Consider the following 21,626-nt stretch of genomic DNA (forward strand, 5'->3'; position numbering starts at 1 on the left):
CTTGAGCCACATCCCCAGCCCAACATGATTTCTTCTTGATATCATCTTTCTGAATCTGATGATTGCTGGGCTGTTTTTGAACTTTTAGTTCCAAGGTTGCTGATGGGTCAGTTCTGTATTTTATACTGGAAATTCTATCTTTAACTTATATCTAATATATTCTAATATTTTAAGCATCCAATTCCTCATTAAATTCCTTTTTAAAAATAATTAATGTTTTTGTTACCAGAGATTGAACTCAGAGGCGCTTAACCACAGAACCATATCCCCAGCCCTTTTTATATTTTATTTTGAGACTCATTTTTGGTCTTGCTAAGTTGCTTAGGGCTTTCCTGAGTTGCTGAGACTTGCCTTGAGCTCATGATTCTCCTGCCTCGGCCTCCTGAACTTCTGGGGTTGTAGGTGTGTGCCATTGCACCCTGCTACTAAATTCCTTTTTTTAAAATTTAAGTTATAGATGGACACAATATCCTTATTTTGTGTATTTATTTTTATGTGGTGCTGAGGATCAAACCCAGTGCCCCACTTGTGTGAGGCAGGCGCTCTGCCACTGAGCCACAACTCCAGCCCTAAATTCCTTCTTAAAACATCTAAAGTACTTTAGTTTTCTGCCCTGATCCTTTCTGGTATACTTTCATTTACCATATGAATCATTCCAATGGGCCTTTGGAGACTATTTCTTTATGGGTTAAGTTATAAAGTAATGGAGTTTAAAAAAATGATTGTATTCTGGCCGTTTTTCTTGTTAGTGGTTCTTTCATGATCTCATACCATTTTTGAATGATCTAGAAAAAAGCATATTCTCTGTAGGAGTGTGAAGACAATATTTATTATGGAGATAATATGGTTGGTTATATTATCTAAGTGGTTTAAATAGACAACAATGGCCCTGCCATTTCATTATAAGTTATTTTTTCAGTCTTGGATGCACATCTTTACAAGTAGTTTAATTTGGAGAGTAACATTGTCCAAAATGAGAAATTCTGTGAATACTTTATTATTTTGAAATGAATGTTCTAGTTGAAATTTAGTTTGACCTGACTTCACAGTGTTCTAAATTCATTACTTTAGCCATACTATATGGGATAGAAATTTGCTGGTTGGTATATTGGAAATAGGATTCAAACTTATTTTTTTTTTTTATTTTTTAGTTGTAGTTGGACACAATACCTTTATTTTGTTTATTTATTTTTATATGGTGCTGAGGATCGAACCCATGGCCTCGCACCTGCTAGGCGAGCACTCTACTGCTGAGCCACAATCCCAGCCCCAGGATTCAAACTTTTTAAAGAGAATTAGCTCTTGATTGGAGGTATTCTCAATCATTAAATAAATCTTTAAATGCTTTCTTTAAAAAATATTGAGTCTGGGAGATACTGGAGAAATTGCTTCTTTTAGGATGTGCTTTTGTTTAGTAGAGAAGACTCTCAAACTTATAATTGTCATAAAATTGGAGAACCATATAGCTGAAGGAGTTAGAAAACATCACTGTGATATTTAATCTGGGAACTATTCAGGTATTTTAAAAAGTTAGGACAGTTGGGGGAACTTCAGATGCTTGGGAGTAAATCACATTAGCATTTTAAAGTTAGTCATTTTTATAAAGAGAAAAAGTTTTTTGTTTTGTTTTGTTTTGTTACCAGGGATTGAACCCAGGGCTTTTAGATACTGAGCCAGATCCCCAGCCCTTCTTTTTATTTTTGAGACAGGGTCTCCCTAAGTTGCTGAGATTGGCTTTGAACTTGTGATCCTCCTGCCTCAGCTTCCTGAGCTGCTGGGATTACACATGTGCATCACTGTGCCTGGCAAGAGAAAAAGTTTGGTGTAGCAATTTTGAATGCTGTATAGACATATCAGTAGCAGATGTTAGAATTCTGTTAGTAATCCTAAAGTAAAACTAGTTCAAAGAGTAGAATATTAAATTATTCAACAGTTTGTATCCAAATCATGGCAAATATCACCTTCCATTTTATGATTTGGAATACAACCATGAGTTGTTTTCTTAAATAAGGCTTGTTATGTTCTTCCTCTGCCTTCTCAAGTTGAGTTGCTGGAATCTGTTCTATTTTTACTTGTGGATCTACATACTGAAGCCATCTCTGATTTCATGCTCTGGAGATCAGCAAGAGATCTCTTGTAAGATGAGAATTGTGCAATAGGTGACTGTTAGAAGAGTAAATAAGTTTTAGTAAGCTGGTAAACATTTGTTGAGTGAGATTTTTTTTTTCAGTAAAAGCATGTTGTACCAAATGTCTGGAACTATGATTGAAGAAACTTCAATAATAAATTCAATGGCTGACTGATCACCTGATAAGTAATTGCTAAACATTTTTTTTTTGTAATGTTATTGGAGCTTTATTTGCTGTATGTTTTGTTTCAAAATTGTTTAGTTTTAAAATTCTTTTTGGGTTCATTTAAAGTAACATGGGAAATTTATAAGTTATTAGAAATAAATCAGGACTGTTGGATTTTAAAAAATGTCTTACCAAGTAAATTATATCATTTTTGTTGTAAAATGGAAGTGGAACAATATTGCTTAAAATCCAAATTGAGCAACATTTAAACTTCTCAGGTCTTTGCAATCTGCCTCAGGCTTGGATTGGAAAGGTTATTTGATTATTTGTTAGAAGATTACCTTTTGCTAAACATTGAAGAGGAGACCCAATGACACTTTTCCCTCCTAAAAAAAAGGGGTGGTGGTGGAAATAAACACTGAGTTGCTCATTAAGTGGCCAGAGCTTTCTTATATTTCTGACTGGCCATTTGGTGCTGTCATTCTACTTGTCCCCTCTGGGTCTCTGGTTTAGAAAGTGACCATATCAGATTTGTTTGTAAACTGATTTAAAAATTTCTGATAATTATGTTTTCAAGTTGAAGTTTGATCTTATTTTTTGGTTGCATAAATGCATATAATAAAGCAAAAATTGAGTTTCAAATTGTAGGAAGTGTAACTGAAGGTAGGAAAAATGCAGTTTGTTCTTTGAAATAGGTATACTCAAACTTTATTACTTTTATCTTTTTTTTTAAATTTTTTTTTAAAGAGAGAGTGAGAGAGGAGAGAGAGAGAGAGAGAGAGAGAGAGAGAGAGAGAGAGAGAGAGAATTTTTAATATTTATTTTTTAGTTCTCGGCGGACACAACATCTTTGTTGGTATGTGGTGCTGAGGATCGAACCTGGGTCGCACGCATGCCAGGCGAGCGCGCTACCCCTTGAGCCACATCCCCAGCCCACTTTTATCTTAATTTTAAAAAAAGTTTTAGCTTTTTTTCCTGTTTTGTCTGTGACTCCTACTCCTCCTTTTTCCTTTTAATCCGTGTCAAGATAAGTTTCTTAGATTGGGGTAGATAGCTATATGGAACATTACCTATTAGTTGGAGAGCCAGTTAGGTACTTTATATTGATTTTGGAGTAATGGGGAGGAGGGAGAAAACAAGGAAATTTCACAAGAATGGGAGATAGGGTATGATAACGTATTTGTTACTATTTCCTGTAAAAGAAACCAGGGATTCATGGAGAGATGCTTGATTGTAGTCCTGGGACTGGATGTATTCAGAACATTTTGTCATACCAGAAAGTAAGAAAGGGAGGACAGAGGTTTGAAAGGCTTCCCACCAGACTGATTGCTCACTGGACAAAGTGGGCAAATAAAAGGAGAAATATATGAGGATCAAAACATATCAACTGCATAATGCTAAAACTAATAACAATAAACACCTTCCTGATCATCTTTGGGAAATACTACAGAATCCAGTTAATTCTGAGAGCAAGGGGAAAAAAATCAAACATTGATCTTGCAAAGCTTTCCTGGAAAACCAAATGCAGTAATCCTGTCCTTATCTGTGGCTTTGCTTTTTGCCATTTCGGTTACATGAAATCAACCTCAGTTTGAAGATAATAATGAAAAATTTTGAGAAATGAACTTCATACATTTTAGTTTGTGCACTGTTTTGAATAGTGTAATGAAATCTTGTTTATGTTCCATCCAGGACATGAATCATCCTGGCATATCCACACTGTAGCCTATAGTCACTAGTAGCTGTCCTGCATTGCTTATGTTCAAATAACTCTTATTTGACTTAATAGTGGCCTCAAAGCCATATATTAAGAGCAGTGATATTGGCAATACAGATATGTCAGAGAAGCTTCAAAGTACTCCCTTTAAACGAAAAGGTAAAAGTTCTTGATTTAAATAAGGAAAAAAATATATGTTTTGAGATTGCTGAGGTTATGGTAATAACAAATTTATTTGTAACACTGTGAAGAAGGAAAAATAAATTCATGCTATTTTTGCTGTTGCATCTCACACTGCAAAAGTTATGGTTATAGAATGTGGTAAGTGCTTATTTAAGATGGAAATGGCATGAAATTTTGAGGGGAAAAGACATGAGTAAAAATCTCATTCTGACAGAATGAGTTATGCCAGAAAGCATGAACCTATATACAATGATTTATTGTTTTAATCTCTTATTGTGCCTAATTTATAAATTTTATCATGCATACACACACACACATACACATACACACAGTATATTTAGGGTTCTGTATACTATCTATAGTTTAAGGCACCACTAGGAGTGTTTTGGAACATATTCTTAAGGGAGGGCTACTTTGTACGAGATTTGAAGAATATGCTAAAAAACACTGGTGTAATATACAATCAATAAAATTTAGAAAGGAAGAAATTCTACAGGGCAAGTGTTTGGTATTTTTTTCAACAAATGATAAGAGGAATTGACTCCAGAGAGCTATACATTAAAAAGCACCTCTGGGTGCGGTGGTGCATGCATGTAATTCTAGTGGCTCAGGAAGCGGAGACAGGAGGATTGCCAGCCTCAGCAATGAGAGGCGCCAAGCCAGTCAGTGAGACCTTGTCTCTAAATAAAATACAAAAATAGGTTTGGGGATGTGGCTCAGTGGTCGAGTGCCCCTGAGTTCAATCCCCAGTTACTACCCCCCACCCCACACAAATAAAAGACATATTAACTAAAATATGATGTAGAGATCTTGTTTGGAATGATACTGATTCTAAGCAATTAATTGTAAACTTAGTCTTTGGGAGATTTGAATACTGGCTATGTGGTACTAACACATTATTGTTAATTTTTAAGGGTGTGATGATATTGTGTTTATGTTTTAGAACTTCTAAATATTAGAACTTACAGTAATATTTATAGATAAATTATAACATTTACTTAAAAATTTACTTGAGTCTGGATTGAGCCCTGGCATGGTGGTGCCTGTAATTGGGGCTTCTGTGGAGGCTGAGACAGGAGGATCACAAGTTTGAGGCTAGCCTGAGGAATTTAGGGAGACCCTAAGCAATTTAACAAAACCCTTTCACAAAATAAAAAATATAAAGGGCTGAGGATATGGTTCAGTGGTTAAATGCCCCTGGGTTCAGTCTCTGGTACCAAAAAAAGGGAAAGGGCTGGCAATATATACAGCTCAGCTGTGGAACACTTGCCTAGTTAGTATATAGGAGACCCTTGGTTCAATCCCCAGTACAGGGGCAGGAAAAAATCTGGGTGGAGGGGATATGAACTTCTATTACCCAAAGTTCAAGAAAAAGCATGAATATTGTATCACATGTAGGTATGTTAGAGTTAAAAAGAAACTTTTGCTTTAATCTTAAAAAGGTTTAAAATATTTATATTGATTTATTTATGATCCTCTATAGTTAGGGCTCCACCTGCACCCTGATATTGACCTAATTAATTAATTAATTAATTAAATTTTTAGTTGTCAGTGGGCATTTATTTTATTTATTTATATGTGGTGGTAAGAATTGAACCCAGTGCTTCACACATGTTAGGGAAACACTGTACCACTGAGCCACAACCCCAACCCACTAAGACCCATTTCTTTGTTTTTGGTACTAGAGATTGAACCCAAGAGTGCTTACCACTGAGGTACAGCCCAATGTGTTCATTTTCTTATTTTGAGATAGGGTCTTACTGAGTTGCTGAGGCTGGCTTGAACTTGTAATTATCTTGTCTCAGCCTTCCAAGTCACTGAGACGACAGGTGTGCGCCACAAAGCCAGGGGACTCATTCCTTTTAATGATATTTGCACTGGTACTAGGGCAAGCTGTATTGAACTTTTTTCGTATTATTGCTGAACTGGGCTCCAGACTCTCAGGTCCAGACTCTCATGTTGTTTGGTCATTGTTAATAGCTTTAATTACTCTTAATTGCATGTTTTCTTGTTGTATTATTAACATATTAACTTGCTTTACTGTTGAGGATTATATTGGCTCTGCCTTTAGTAAATGAAGGGATTTACTGTTGTTTTAGAAACTTGCTCAAGTACCAATAAATTTATTTTCATCATTTTTTTTTCTTACAGCTAATAGTCATTGTTGTTCTTCCTCCCATCCCCTCAGAGAATATTCCTAGGGATTTAGTCTTCAGAGTTCATATCTGTTGCAACTGAACTGAAATTTACCAGTAATATATATGTCCCCTAAAAAGAAAACAGTTTAAAGAAAAATATAGTGAGCCAGGCACAGTGATGCACTCCTGTAATCCCAGTGGCTTGGGAAGCTGAGGCAGGAAGTTCAAAGCCAGCCTAAGCAAAAGGAAGGCACTAAGCAACTAAGTGAGACCCTGTCTCTAAATAAAATATAAATAGGGCTGGGGACGTGGCTCTGTGGTTGAGTGCCCCCAGTTCAATCCCCGTCCCCCGCAAAAAGAAAAATGTAGTGAAATCTCCCACCCTCATATAAAGGACAAGAAGGCTTGGATTTATGAAGTTTTAAAGTTTTTAAGTCATGGAATCATGTAAAACTTAGAGTGGCACTTAGAGTGCCTGACATATAAAATTCAATCTTCAGATTCAGTTCAACATTTAACAAATATTTGACTGCCTATATTTATAAGTATAATAGAACTTGAAAGAATGGAACATAAAAAAAATCTTGCTAGCATTAAGCATTTTGGTCTGGTAACACAGAAAATCAGATAATTAAGTTTAAGATGATTAAGATAATCAGACAATTAACTAGTGTGTCAATGTATAAGTGCCCTGGAGAGGGAGGAAAAAGTGGCAAAAGGGAATGAAAAGATGTGCTGCATTGGTGTCTGTGAGAAGAGCTTTCTAGACAGAGCCAGTAACAAACCACAGAAGCCTTGGGATGGGCAGAAGGTCTGGCACAGAAGGGATAGCAAGGAAGAGGGGAGAGGCAAGCAGTGTTTCTGGGTAGGCTTTGGCTCTTACCCTGGGTGAGATAATTATCAGAGGTTTTACAAACAGGAGTAAAATGATCTAATGCACATTTAAACAGGCTGTGTCTTGGCTTCTATCCTGAGAATATAAATATCAGGGGGACAAGGGCAGATACAAAAAGCCTGATTATGAGACTTGATCAGTAAGTCAGATGAAATATGGTATTGATACAGTATGGTGCCAGTGGAGAGAAGTCGTTGAAGTTTGGATACATTTCGAAATAGAGTTGCCAGGTTTTGCTGCTGGACTGGAATTTTGGTTGGGGCTGGGAGATTTGTGTAAGAAAATGTGTCAAGGATGACTCCAAGATTTTGACCTGAGCAAGTTAAAGGATGAAGTTGGCATTACTAAGATGGGAAAAAACTGTAGGTCAAGGAGGAGAGATTACCAGGGGTTCAGTTTTGGGATATGCTTAGTTTGGATAGCCTATTAGACTTAAATAGAGAAATCAGATAGGCAGCTTATTATATTTGGTTTGGATTTCAGTGAAGAAACTTGGCTTAGAGATATAAACTGGGAAATTACTTAGCATATAGATTGTTTAAACCATGAAGTTAGATAGGATCAACAAGGGGATAAGTAGGTAAAGAAAAGGGGATAAAGGACTAAGTCTTGGGTACTAGCATTAAGAAGACAGGAATTATCAGAAACTAGAGCCAAGGGAAGAAAGTTTCAAGGAGGGAGACAGATCCACTGAGTCACAAAAAAGGTCAGGTGAAAGGAAGGATGAAGTGACCACTGGGGGAGAATGATACTTTGAGGAAGGCAGTTTTGTGGAATGGTATGGGCCCAAAGCCAGATTGGTATGAGCCTGAGAGAACAGGAAGAGAGAAAGTGGAGATTGAGAATGAAGACAGCTCGTAAGTTGTGCCTTAAATGGAACAGGGGGCTGGGGATGTGGCTCAAGCGGTAGTGCGCTTGCCTGGCATGCTTGCGGCCCGGGTTCGATCCTCAACACCACATACCAACAAAGATGTTGTGTCCGCCGAGAACTTAAAAAATAAATATTAAAAATAAAAAAAAAATGGAACAGGGAAATGGGACAACATGTGGATGGGGAGTGGATTTCAGTTTTGTTATATTTTGTTAAAGGTTGGAGAATTGATAGGATGTTTGATGTTGATGAGATTGAATTTAGTAGAGGGAAGACATGATGACAAAGGAGGAGGGTTAAGGATTTTTGAAGCAGTGTCTTTGGGGAAAAAAGATGGGTTCCAATTACCACCCAGTTTGGGAGCCTTATCTAGAAGCATGAAAAATTCATCCAGAGTAAAAAGAGAGAAGGTGGAGTAGTAATTACATGGGCAGAGATTCAGGAAGGAGAACAGATTTTTGTAAAATGTGGAAAGTTTAGTACTTAAAAAAGTTTAGTACTTACAGAGTTTTTGTGAGCATTAAATAAGTCAGCACTTGGGAAGGCATGATTACCAAACATAGTGCTTGGTGAGAATTGACTCCTTAGTACTCACTTAAAATCACTACAGTAACTCTTTGTAGATCTAACTATGAAAGATTTGGTGTATGAGATTGTGTAAGTTTATAACATTTGTAAAATTACAACATGATTCACATGACCAGTTTCCTTCAGTCACTTATATGAGCAATACTCAGGAAATACTGGCTTTCATTCATGTAAGATGAATCAGTTGGTAGTTTCTAGTTATGTCATCTTTTTCTTTGCAAAGATTCTGGCCACCACAGGTGCCAGTCACACAGAATATCAACTTTAAAGCACATTTCATAAAAACAAGTTTTATAGTTTTAATCAAAAACAAGGTAATTTTATGTGTTACAGTTTTGAAAGTGTTTGGTTTTGTTTACTATGTGTGTAAAAGTTGGTTTAGCAAAATTGTAACATTGTCTAATAGAAAATGAAATTTTTTGTATAAGTTGGTTAGAAGTAGCAGAGAAATTTATATATATTCATATAAGTTAGTAATTGCAATTTTAAGACCAGATGTAAAGCAGGGGAAGATCATGTGGGACTAGTGGAGTTGGAACCAGAAGTTACTTGGAAAGTCTGTTCAAACTATTACTGACTTTAAGTATGTTCCTATTTTAAAATAAGATCCATGGGCTGGGGTTGTGGCTTAGTGGTAGATCGCTTGCCTGGCATTTGTGAATACAATAAAGGTATCGTGTCCAGCTATAACTAAATAAAAATAAGACCCAAAATGTTAAAATCCATAAGAATATCAGTATCAGTTTTGGGTGAGATAGGAAATGAAAAGGTGAAAATGGGGGATAGGAAGAAGTCTGATGAGAGAGCCCAGAGCATCATCAGAGAGACAAGGTTGATGGAGAATCATCAGATCTTGGTGATTCAGACTCCTGGGTGCTTACTGGGTTGTTGGGTAAAAGTAACAGGGGTGAAGGCAGATTTGGTAAGAAGATTTAGAATATAAAACCCTTCAAAAGACCTTTAGATGATCTGTGGGAAGTTGGACACTAAAGAGAGGAAGGTTAAAGAGAAATTGATTTAAATCAAAGGTTGGTAATTGAAATAATTTAAATGTACTATGTTTGAAGTACCTTCATAATCCAACTAAATTTTTTCATGAAATTATACTTTCTGGTATTCCATGTTCAACATTTGAAAAAAGAATATTCTAAAATATAAAATGAAACCTGTAGTCTAGAAACCCATATTAGAATAAGGGAAGTTGTATGCCATAAGAAAGATAAAAATATAATATTATATATTCATAAGAGGAGGAGACTACCTTCAGTGGATATTTTAGATAATGGCATGCTTTATTAGGTAGTAAAGAGTAGTGTCTTTACATGGCATAAATAGTTAAGGTTAGCCGGGCTTGGTGGCACATGTCTGTAATCTGGAGGCTGAGAAAGGAGGATCATGAGTTCAAACTCAGTGAGACCCTGTCTCTAAAATACAAAATAAGGCTGGGGGTGTGGCTCAGTGGTTGAGTGTCCTTGAGTTTAATATCTTGTACAAAAAAAATTGTACATCCAATAAATGACATTCATTTCTTAATTAAGTACAAAAAAAAATCTCAAAGTACAGTTTGGCCCCCTTCATTCCCCTAGGGAGTTCTAAGTCTGTGGGTTAAGTGGGTGAGAAAGGGAAAAGGGTGGGAAGATGAAGCAGAAATAAGCTTTGGTGCAATAATTAACCATATAAAGAAATTACTTTAAAAAAATTATATAAGAGAATGTAACTTGAAAAGAATAGGAATGTAGAAATGAGGAAAAACTTAGGTACAGAAAAATGCTGTGAATAATTTGCTATGTTCTTAGTTTTTAATTAAAATTATTAAAACATGCAATATGACATGCAAAATCAAATTTTCTTAAACTTTCTTAAATTTAAAATAATAAAATTTTCTGAAATAAAAAGCACAAAGACCCAACAGTAAAATGAACAAGGGCATGGACAGTCTGTTTATGGAAAATTACATATACCTTTTTTTGGGGGGGGAGGGGTCGTACCAGGGATTGGACTCAGGACTACTGAGCCATATCCCCAGCCCATTTTTGTATTTTACTTAGAGACAGGGTCTCACTGAGGTGTTTAGCACCTTGCTTGGAGTCTTGCTGTTGCTGAGGCTGGCTTTGAACTTGCAATCCTCCTGTCTCAGCCTCCCAAGCTGCTGGAATTACAGGCATGTGTCACGTGCCCGAATGGAAAATTACACATAATTTTAAACATTTTCAAGATGCTAGGCTTTACTCATAGACATGTTGTAATGGAGCTACATAAAGATACATAAAGGACTGGGGTTATGGCTCAGTGGTAGAGTGCTTGCCTAGCACATGTGAGGCACTGGGTTCAATCCTTAGCACCGGGTCAAAATACATAAATAAAGGTATTAAAAAAATCTTTAAAAAAGATGTTTTCTCCTAACAGGAGCCAGACCCTCTTATGGTGAATGAAGCTATCAGTTCTCAGGTCTTACTTGTATAGTTTCAGTCCCTTTCCCTTTATTCTCTGTTCTTAAATATGGACAATCAAGTTTTATCAGATGAGGAAAGGTAAACCTCCTTTTTCCTCATATGAGAAATCACTAGAGAGAAAACAACCAGGAAGAAACATGACCCAGACAGGGAGAAGAGAACTTAAAAAAGAGACAGATAAGGTGAATTAAGTTTGTAAACAGAAACAGGATTCTATAAAAAAGAAGGAAAGGAGTTGTTGAAAATAATTTGATTGAATAATAGGGGATCTATCAGAAGATAGAGCTAAAGAATTTTTTTCAGAAGGTCCAATAAATAGGAAACTTATTATAATAAGAGGAGTGAATAGTTATACAATGTGTAAATATAACTGATTAAATATTTACAAATAAATTAAAAGTGTGGTACATAAAATATTTTTTATGATCAAGCTTCACTCTTTCATTGAGAAATTAAATGGTAATTTTCTTAATTGCACCAGCATGTCTGTAGTATAAATTCCTGAAGGGTACACCTCAGTCTCCCCTTCCCCAATATGCTCACACATGCTAGGCAAGGACTCTTATCACTGAGCTATACCCAGTCTCTCAACATGGAATTTAAATAAATGAAGGGGTGAAAAGTAAGTCTTAATGGTGCCAAATTGTGCTGAACAAAAATTCGGTCAGTTAGTTTCATCTATTTCTTGTTGGGTTATCTCAGCCACTTCTGACTAAAATTGATAAGCACTTTCCAATCTCATACATGATTTACTTGGAGTTTTAAAATAGGTTGAATGTTATTCGTGTGTCTATTCGGCTTGTGTTTCCACTCCTTTGTGCAAATGTTGGGTTTAATCTTTCTCAATTATTTGTTAGTGCCCATTAGTTATGTAGGGATCAGTGCCCCTTCATGTGTGCAAATATTTGTCCCTTAGTTTGTCTTTTGGGTTTTCCTTCCTACCTTTAAATCTTTCAGATGTTTGATTTATTTATTTATCCTCCCCCACTTCTTTCATCAAGGTGTGTCTTGTACAATTTGTATCTGATTTAAGACTCTTCCTAAACCAAGATTATAGAAATATTCTCAAATGAAATCATCCTCTAATATTTTTTTATTTTTTTGGTTTTCTGCATTTAAACAGTCCGAGGTGTTTGAACCCTCACCTTGGACCCCACCCCAGCCAGGTCCTGGGAATTGAACCCTGGGGCACTTTATCCTTGGTATATTCTATTCCTTTCTATTTTTTTTTTTTTTTAATTTTGAAACAAGTCTCACTGAGGCTGGCCTTGCACTTGGGATCTTCCTGCCTCAACCTTTTCAGTAGCTGGGATTTAGGCCTATGCCACCAAACCTGACTTATACTTTTCTTGTTGTAAGGATTTTGGTAGAGATAGACTTCATTTCCAGTAATAGCTAACCAGTTTTCCTAAAATATCATTTTGACTAATGATTGTTTTTTCTTAATTTGAAGAAGAAATCAGATTCATTACATATTAAATTCCCTGTTATTTTGGTTTATTTCTGCAATCTATTTTGTTATATTTAGATCTCCAGGTCCATATTATACTATGTTAGTTATTATAGTTGTAGAACTGTTTTTCATTTATATTATCTTGTTTTCAAAATTTATTTTTGTCAATTTTGGACAAATAGGTGAATAGCTGCCATTGTCCCTTTTCACTTGGAAGCTCAGTACCAATTTTGTTTGAAAAAAATTTTTTTAATGTCAATCTTTTTCTTTTTTTTTTGAGAGAGAGAGGGAGGGAGAGAGAATATATTTTTTTTTTTCTTAGTTCTCGGCGGACACAACATCTTTGTTGGTATGTGGCGCTGAGGATCGAACCCGGGCCGCACGCATGCCAGGCGAGCGCGCTACCGCTTGAGCCACATCCCCAGCCCAAGAGAGAGAATATTTTTTAATATTTATTTTTCAGTTTTCGTTGGACACAACATCTTTATTTTTATATGGTGCTGAGGATCGAACCCAGCGCCCCGTGCATGCCAGGTGAGCGTGTTAACGCTTGAGCCACCTCCCCAGCCCTCAAAATCTTTTCTTTTTGGAAGCTTTTAGGATTTGGAGTTCTGAAGTGTTTTTTTTTTTTTGTGTGTGTGTGTGTGTGTGTGTGTGTGTGTGTGTGTGTGTGTGGTGTCTACCCTTCTTATAAATAATATCCTTTTCTGTTTTTTATGTTCTCTGTTTCTGGAACTTCTGGTAATGGGATGTTAAGACTTGTTATTATACATGTTGGAAGTTAAACTCCACAAAGAGGAGAGTAGTAGAAGGTAAGGTAGCTAAGGGACAAGCTGTATGGCATTGCCAGGTTCTGCAGGGCCTTACAGACCATTATAAGGATGTCATAACCTGTCGTACGTGACTTTTAAAATTGTAGTATTTCTGTTTTTCACCTTATTAACTTTATGTATGTATGTATGTATGTATGTACGTACTGGGGATTGAACTCAGGGGCACTCAACCACTGAGCCACATCCCCAGCCCTATTTTGTATCTAATTTAGAGATAGGGTCTCACTGACTTGCTTAGTGCCTCCATATTGCTGAGACTGGTTTTGAATTCGAAATCCTCCTGCCTCAGCCTTAGCTGCTGGGATTACAGGCGTGCACCACTGTATCTGGCTTACTACATTTAATTTTAATTCTTGATCAGTTGAAAGTTTTAGGTTATGAAATGTCCTCCAAATAGAGATTTATTTGTGTACCAAATAAAGATTTTTATATAGGTTGGTTGAAAAAAATTTTTTAATTGTAGATGGACACAATATCTTTATTTTTATTTATTTTTATTCGGTGATGAGGATCGAACCCAGGGCCTCACACATGTGAGGCAAGCACTTTACCACTGAGCTACAACCCCAGCCCTATAGGTGGTTTTTATAATTATTTATTTTTTAGATTATTATTGATTTTGATTTCCATCTTTGATAATTTAAAGAATGATTACAAAATCATCAAGTTTACCACATTAAGGGAAGTAGTATAATTGCTTCATTGTCAGATTGTGGTCAAGACTATTTTTCCTTTTTGAATTTTTGAGGTGTCCGTGGTCTAAATAGATGATCAATTTTTGTAACTCTTCCGTAGATTTGGTCTCTTCTCATCATATGTCCAGCTGTTTTATCATTTGGTTTATTTGATCTTTCAGGATTGAAATGGTGATTGTCGTCTTTTTAAAAATTTCTATCCAAAGGTTTTTCTTGTATTAAAAAGTTTTGGCCCCAACTACATGTTATGAAGATTTTGATATACATAGGCTTATAAACATTGTATCTTTTATGATCTTGATCATTATAAAAAGTGACCTTCTTTATGCCTCTTTTATAAATGTTCTTTCATTTTGAATTCAGTGGATTTTAAAAAGGTGTTTATACTTGCCTGCTATACTTTTGTCTAACCTTTTACTTTTAACTTCTCAAAGTCTCTATTTTAGGTTTATCTCTTGTAGATCTCATGTAGTTGGATCAAGGTTAGTCTTTTGGACCCAATTTGAGATGCTACTAATCATTTACATTAATGTTGTATATTTGGTTTTATTTCTGTTATATTAGTCTATTTTTGCTGTTGCTGTTACTTGTCTTTTTGCTTGATTTTCATTTTCTTCTTTTAAACTACATGGTTTTATTTTTTCTCTTATTTTGGAAGTTACGTACTGTGTTTCATTGTCTTTTTTTTTTAAATCTGCTTGCTGGATATGAGAATAGGCAATCCTGCTTGTTTTCAAGCTCCATATCAATTTCTATCCTTTCTTTTTTTTTTTTAAAACCATACCTTTGTTTTATTTATTTATTTTTATGTGGTACTGAGGATTGAATCCATGGCCTTGCACATGTGAGGCGAGCACTCTACCGCTGAGCCACAAACCCAGCCTCATTATTCTTAAGGTATCATTGATTTGTTCTATGGTTAGTTATTTTGTATGCCACTAATACGGTTAAATGTCAAAGAAATTATAATACATCTTCAGTTGTAATGTACATGCTGATTTCAGATATATTAAATTGTGAAAAAAGTATGTTTTAGAACAGATGAAGAAATAAGGTAGTTTGTAATTCTGTGGTTATAAATCTATAGCTGTAATGTACTTAAATCTTATTATTTACAAAATAGATTTTTCAGAAGTGGTTGCATCTATGATGTATTGTTACAAGTTTTGAAAATATCTGCCAGTGACTTTCAAAAGTGAAATGATGTTTTGGCTGGTTACAGAATTTTGAGAAAGGTTTCCCTTAATACTCAGTAGACATTGTTTCCTTATCTTCTGGCATCTAGGGTTATTCTAGTGAAGTCTGGGGCCAGCCTGACTGTTTTTTTCCCTTTGTAGGTGACCTACTTCTGCCTGGGTATTGGTAGAATTCTTTCTTTATCCTTGAAGTTCAGTAACTTCATCAGGATATATCTCGGTCTTGGTGTGATTCTCTATTACATTTTCCTGTTACATGGTAAGCCATTTAAACTGTGGACTCAGGGATACTTTCTTATATATATTTTAATATGCTTTTGTTTTTATTTTTCTTCAACAAAAATCAGTTTTATTATTGTTCATCTTCATTTCCTGTCTTCCATTTCATTTTAAAAAATGTTCCTTTGTTCTTTTCTATTGTGCTCTATATAATGCTCTCCATTATCTTTGATTTCATAAATTTGTTTTCATCAATATCAGGTCTCCTGCTTCCTGTATCTAATGTGGTTTTCATTTTGCTATGACTTCAGTACTTCATTCAGTTTTATTTATTTATGTCTGTGAGCTCCCTTTCAACTTGTCTCATTTACTTCCCTCCTTTTAAAAAAGCCTTTTACTTCTTACAGTAGAAACAGGTAAAACCACATTGTTAAAAACAGTTAACAATGGGTTAAAAACAGTTGCAAAGCAACTACTATCAATATTTATCTCCCAAGAACACAAAACAAGTGATTGTTAAATGGTTTTAGCTGTTGTGTTTTATTAATGGCATGAGATCTGGAAAAGCCTCTTTTTTTTTTTTTTTTCAGGCTTTAAATGTACTTTTTTTTTTTTTTTTGACAGTTGGATAAACTTCTTTTGTTCCTTTTGGAATCTGTTTTTTCCATATGCTTCTGTGTATGGGAAAGAAGTGTTCAATGACTTTTCCCCTGTTAATCATTGAAAATCTGTTGAGGCTATCTTTTATTCAGTAAGTTACAATGTGGAATAGAGAAAAATTCCTGGAAACCATGAATCAACAGATTCTTTGCCATCCATGTGTACCACAATGAAAAGATTTTCTTCATGAATTTATGCTGAATGCCGATGTTCTTTGTCTTATTCTGAAGAAATGAAGGTAATCAATGACCCATGATCTTCATTCAGGGTTGAAGGAAATAGTGAAAACTGTGACTATAAGCAAGTTGTGATTACCGAGAGTGAGACTTTCACTGTGATCTGTAAAAAAAAAAAAAAAGCTGTAAAAATTCTGTACTTTAAAGTAGCTTACCTGTTTAGGGAACAGGTTCTCCCATGAATTTTTCTTTTCTTTTTTTTCTTTCTTTTTTTAAATGATGGCTAGGATACAAGTATTCTTTATGTGAGCCATTATTAATGTTAACAAGGTTATTTCAATAGTCTTACATATTCAGCATGTGCTTATTCCATATTGTGAACAGCTGGAATTTATAGTTCAGAGCTTATCCTCAAAAATTAAAGTTGTTATAAATATTTCTTTGGGTTCTCAAACTGTTTTGCTTGATTGTCAATAATTTGGCTTCCTAAGGTGGTATGTATTTTCAACTAATCCATTAATTCAACTAATACTTACTATCAGACTTTAATAAGTCATGGGATGATATCAGTAAACAAAAATCTAGGCCCTTCCAGAGCTTGTATGATCTAGTTAAAGTCGGGAAGTTAGACAACATTAATACTATATGGAAAGTAAAATCGAAAGGGAATAAAATAGGGAGCTTGTAAGGATTTGGGGGTTATAATTTATAATAGGGTGACATTTCAATGAGGAATTGCATTAGGTGAGGGAGTGAATAAGCACCAAGGCCCTGAAGTGGGGACTTACTTGAATTTTTTTAGCTTAAGCCCAGAATCAGAAAATTGAGAGAGGTGCTGTTAACTTTGAAGAGCCTTGTGGGCCATCACAGAGAAGAAATACACAACATGATTGGAATTTACATTTTTTACAAGGTTACTTTCACTGCTAGGTTGAGAAACAGACTCAATAAGATTTGACAAAGCACTTCAGTGCACACATTTAAATAAACGTCTATAACTGAAATGAAAGCTTTACCAACAATATCTTTATTTTTATTTTTCTCTTAGTAAAATGAAATGCTAGTTAAATCCCAGTAGATCTGTTTCATGACTGCACAACTTATAGTTGAAAAACACTGCCAAATGAGATACAGTCTCTCATTTAACAGTAAGAGAACAAATTCTTGAGTTGTGCCTTTAATGGAAAACGAACAAAATGTAACCAAAGAATAAAAAATTAAAAATCAGTTTTCTGTGTATATCTAGCTTTAAAAAGTCAAATAATCAAATACCCATAAATCAAAAGGCCTAATAATAAAGAGCCCCATTCCCCAGAAGCAGCTGCTTTTAAAAAACCTTTTTGGTTCAGATCTCCTGGGGGCTTAACTCCATGCTTCTAAATAATATGCTGATAGTGTTTATTTTTTTGGTTTATCAACTTTAGACATTCTCTGTTGACTTCTTGCTATGACAGATGTTTTCAGTCCCACTTCTCACTACTGACCTTCCTCGTTCGGCAGTCACTGACCTGGCGCCTCTCTGGGGTTCTACCCAGAAGATTAGCCTTCGCTGCAGTCCCTCTGTGAGTATTCTGCTCTTCTGCTCCCTCCACTCTGCTTATCAGTTCACATTCTTCCATCTGTCTCCATCTTTCAGAACCATGGGCAAATTACCTAGTATTTTTTTTTTAATTTATAGTTAAAATTATTTTAAATGTTTTTTAAAAATTTATTTACTTAGGTTTTTAGTGGGAAGAAGTGGTATACACATGAACTTATATTAGCACTTTGAACTTGAAGACAAACTAGTAGTGTAGGCCAAAGCTCCCTCTCTTTTTGATCTTTACCTACAGTATTTGTTTTTTCAGTCTGAAATATATTTACACTATTTTATCTTTTTAAGAAATTGTAAAATTTTCGCATGTCATCAGATACTCTTTCCAAAAATTTTTTTTTTTTTTTTGTATTGGGAATTGAACTTAGGGGCACTCAACCACTATTTTGTATTTTATTAGAGACAGGATCTCAGTGAGTTGCTTAGTGCTTGCTAAGTTGCTGAGGCTAGTTTGAACTCTTTTGATTCTCTTGTCTCAGCCTCCCAATCCTGCTGGGATTATAGGCGTGTGCCACCTGGCTCAAAGTAATTTAAAATAGATGTATAGCATTCTTATTTCAACTTTTACATTTTTTAAATTATAAATTACTTAAATAACTGCAGATTTTTCCTATGAAAAACAGTTTTGTGTAATAGTTGATTATTTCTCTCAGGATAAATTTTCAGTAGTGGTTATTGTTGAATCAAAGAAGATAAGCATTCTTTGAATTTCTTAATAAATATCATTGATTGCTTTCTAGAAAAGACTTGCTAATTTGATGGAATCAACCATCATTGTAGTAAAATGCCACTTTATACTATGTTCTTAGCATTATTGAGAACTTTAAAAAAAAGTATTTGATTCTGTTAGGTAAAAAGAAAATAAGAGCTGGATGTGGAGGTACATGCCTGTTGTCCCAGCGACTTGGGAGACTGAGGCATGAGGACTGCAAGTTCAAAGCCAGCCTCAGCAATTTAGCAGGGCCCTAAGCAACTTAGCAAGTCCCTGTCTCAAAAAATAAAAAAGGCTGGGGGATGTCGCTCAGTAGTTAAGTGCCCCTGGGTTAATCCACAGTATCAGAAAACAAGAAAAAGAAAGTTTTTAAAGAAAATTACCAAAAGATTTTTACCATTTTGAGTGTTTTAAGGGTTTGTAAGAGCATAATTTGCCTTTTCTTCTTCTCCTTCACCACCTTCTCCTTTTTTGATGGTACTTAGGTATCCAAAGAAGGGACTTGTGCATGCTAGGCAGATACCTTACAACTTAGCTAAATTCCTAGTTTTCTACAGAAAACACAAGAGGTGGCAGGGTGGCCAAAGCCTTTTCATTTTTTGGAGGGAGATGGGTTTGGACCTTTGACATTATGCTCATGCATGCTAGGCAAGCACTCTGCCATTGAACTGCTTTCTTATTATTGTTTTTATTTTGAGATAGAATCTAGATAAATTGAGGAGGCTGGCTTCAGACTTGTGATCCTCTTGTCTCAGTTTCCCAAGTAATCAGAATTACAGGCCTGTACCATTAGATTCCAGCTGACTTTTAGTGTTTTTTTTTTTTTTTTTGTGTGTGTGTGTGTGTGTGTGTGTGTGTGTGTTACTGGGGATTGAAATCAGAGCACTTAACCACTGAGCTACACCCCAGCCCTTTTTTGTATTTTATTTAGAGACAGGGTCTAGCTGAGTTGCTGAGGCTGGCTTTGAATTCTCTATCCTCCTGCCTTAGCCTCTGGAGCTGTTGGGATCATACCATGCCTTTTTTCATTTTTTATGTCTGTTTTTACATGTGGTATTTTTATTTTTTAAATCATCTAATCAATTTGGCTTTCCAGCATTTTCTTTTTTTCTCTCCTTTCTTTCCTTTTTCTTCCCTCCGTCCTCCCTCCCTGGGGATTTAACCAAGGGGGCACTTTACCACTGAATTATAGCCTCAGCCCCATTTTTATTTTTTATTTTGTGTCAGGGTCTCCTTAAATTTCTTTGACTGTTCTTTTGCATTTCTCCTTGATTACTGGGATGACAGCTTTGGCCACCCTGCCACCTCTTGTGTTTTCTGTAGATGACTTAGAAAGATAGTTCTCATTCCTAAAATTAGATAACACAGTGAATATTTTAAAGATAGCTTTGAATTTGAAGGTGTAGGGGTTATGGAAAAGTTTGTTTGAGAAAGTTGACGGCATCTGCTTTAGAAATTGGCCTTTGGCTTGTTTAGAAAATCTATTATGCCCAGCAGCTCCAGAGGCTTAGGCCTGAGGATCCCAAGTTAATGACCAGCCTCAGCAACCTGAAGAGACCCTGACCCAAATTAAATTGTTAAGGATGTGGTTCAGTGGCAATGCACCCTTGGGTTCAATCCCTGGTACTAAAAGACAAAAAGAAAGAAAATCCAAATGATAATTATGATAAATGATAATTTAGATTTTGGATTATTGCAACCTCTATACGACCAGTCACTTGCCTTGTACCATAGAAGATGCTAAATTATTAGATACCTCAATGAAAGTATTTTATAATGAGTAAAACTTTGTAGAGATGAGATGTAACTCATTGCTCTGGGTAACCTGACCAAACTAGTCTTTCCACTGATGAGTCAGGAGGAATTTCTCACCTTTGGCATAATCCCATTAGAAACTTCTACTAGTTATAGTTAAGGAGGGGGAGATTAATTTACTTAGTGACTAAGGAAACTTTAGTGACATTTAGATATTTATAAGTAGCAACATATTTAAATGCCTTTTTTTAAGAGAGAGAGAGAGAATGAATTTTTTTTTAATATTTATTTTATAGTTTTCGGCCGACACAACATCTTTGTTTTTGTATGTGATGCTGAGGATCGAACTTGGGCCTCACGCATGCCTCCAGGCGAGCGCGCCACATCCCCAGCCCTTAAATGCTTTTTTAAAAAAACCCACACCTTAAAAAAACAAAATGCCTAAATGGCAATGTACTAGGCAACATAGTGAAAAAAGTTATACTGGAAAGAAAGAAATTGATTACTCAGATGATTCAATTATTTGAAAAGATCATTATTTTCAATGGTCTTTGAAATCCTTAACTGTAAAAATGTTTTGAATTTGTAATGTATTATAAAGTTCTTGAATTTTAGAAATAATATCTTTTCCTGAGAAGTTACTTAATGGTGGAAAGAGAAGAATCTTACTCTGATTTTACCGGATAGAGTTACTTATGGTTTTGGTGCGGTTTTTACTCCCTTTTAAAATAGTGCATTTAAAAAAAAAGTAATATGTATGTTACCCTGCTTGTTTATATAAACATGTCTCATGGTTTTGATGCAGTGTTGTCTTCATTGTCATTTGTAATGCAGCACAAGAAAGAGTCTATCAAAGTGGCAGTCACATTGGTTTCTCATTTAGATTTTTAAAACAAGTTGGCATACTCCTGTAATCCTAGTGATTCTGGAGGCTGACACCAGAGGATCTCAAGTTCAAGACTAGCCTCAGCAATTTAGGAAAGCCCTAAGCAATTTAGTAAGACCCTGTCTCAAAATAAAAAGATGTGAGGATGTAGCTCACTGGTAAAGTGCCCCTGGGTTCAGTCCCTTGTAACCCCCCCACCAAAAAAAAAAAAAAAAGGTTGAATAAGTCTATCAGCTGTTTCAGGGTTATCTCATGAGTTCTTGGTTCCTCACAAATAAATTGTTCTGTATCAGAATCCAAAGCTTTGA

The 21,626-nt window shown here is 35.4% G+C and overlaps 1 protein-coding gene across 1 annotated transcript in view; it reads left to right on the forward strand.

Annotated features, from left to right (window-relative positions):
- Ube2g1 (ubiquitin conjugating enzyme E2 G1) overlaps window positions 1-21,626 on the forward strand; it is a 98,478-nt gene that overhangs the window by 23,727 nt on the left and 53,125 nt on the right. The gene's annotated exons all lie outside the window — the stretch shown is intronic.

This window comes from Urocitellus parryii, chromosome 7, assembly GCF_045843805.1.
Source record: "Urocitellus parryii isolate mUroPar1 chromosome 7, mUroPar1.hap1, whole genome shotgun sequence".
NCBI lineage: Eukaryota > Metazoa > Chordata > Mammalia > Rodentia > Sciuridae > Urocitellus > Urocitellus parryii.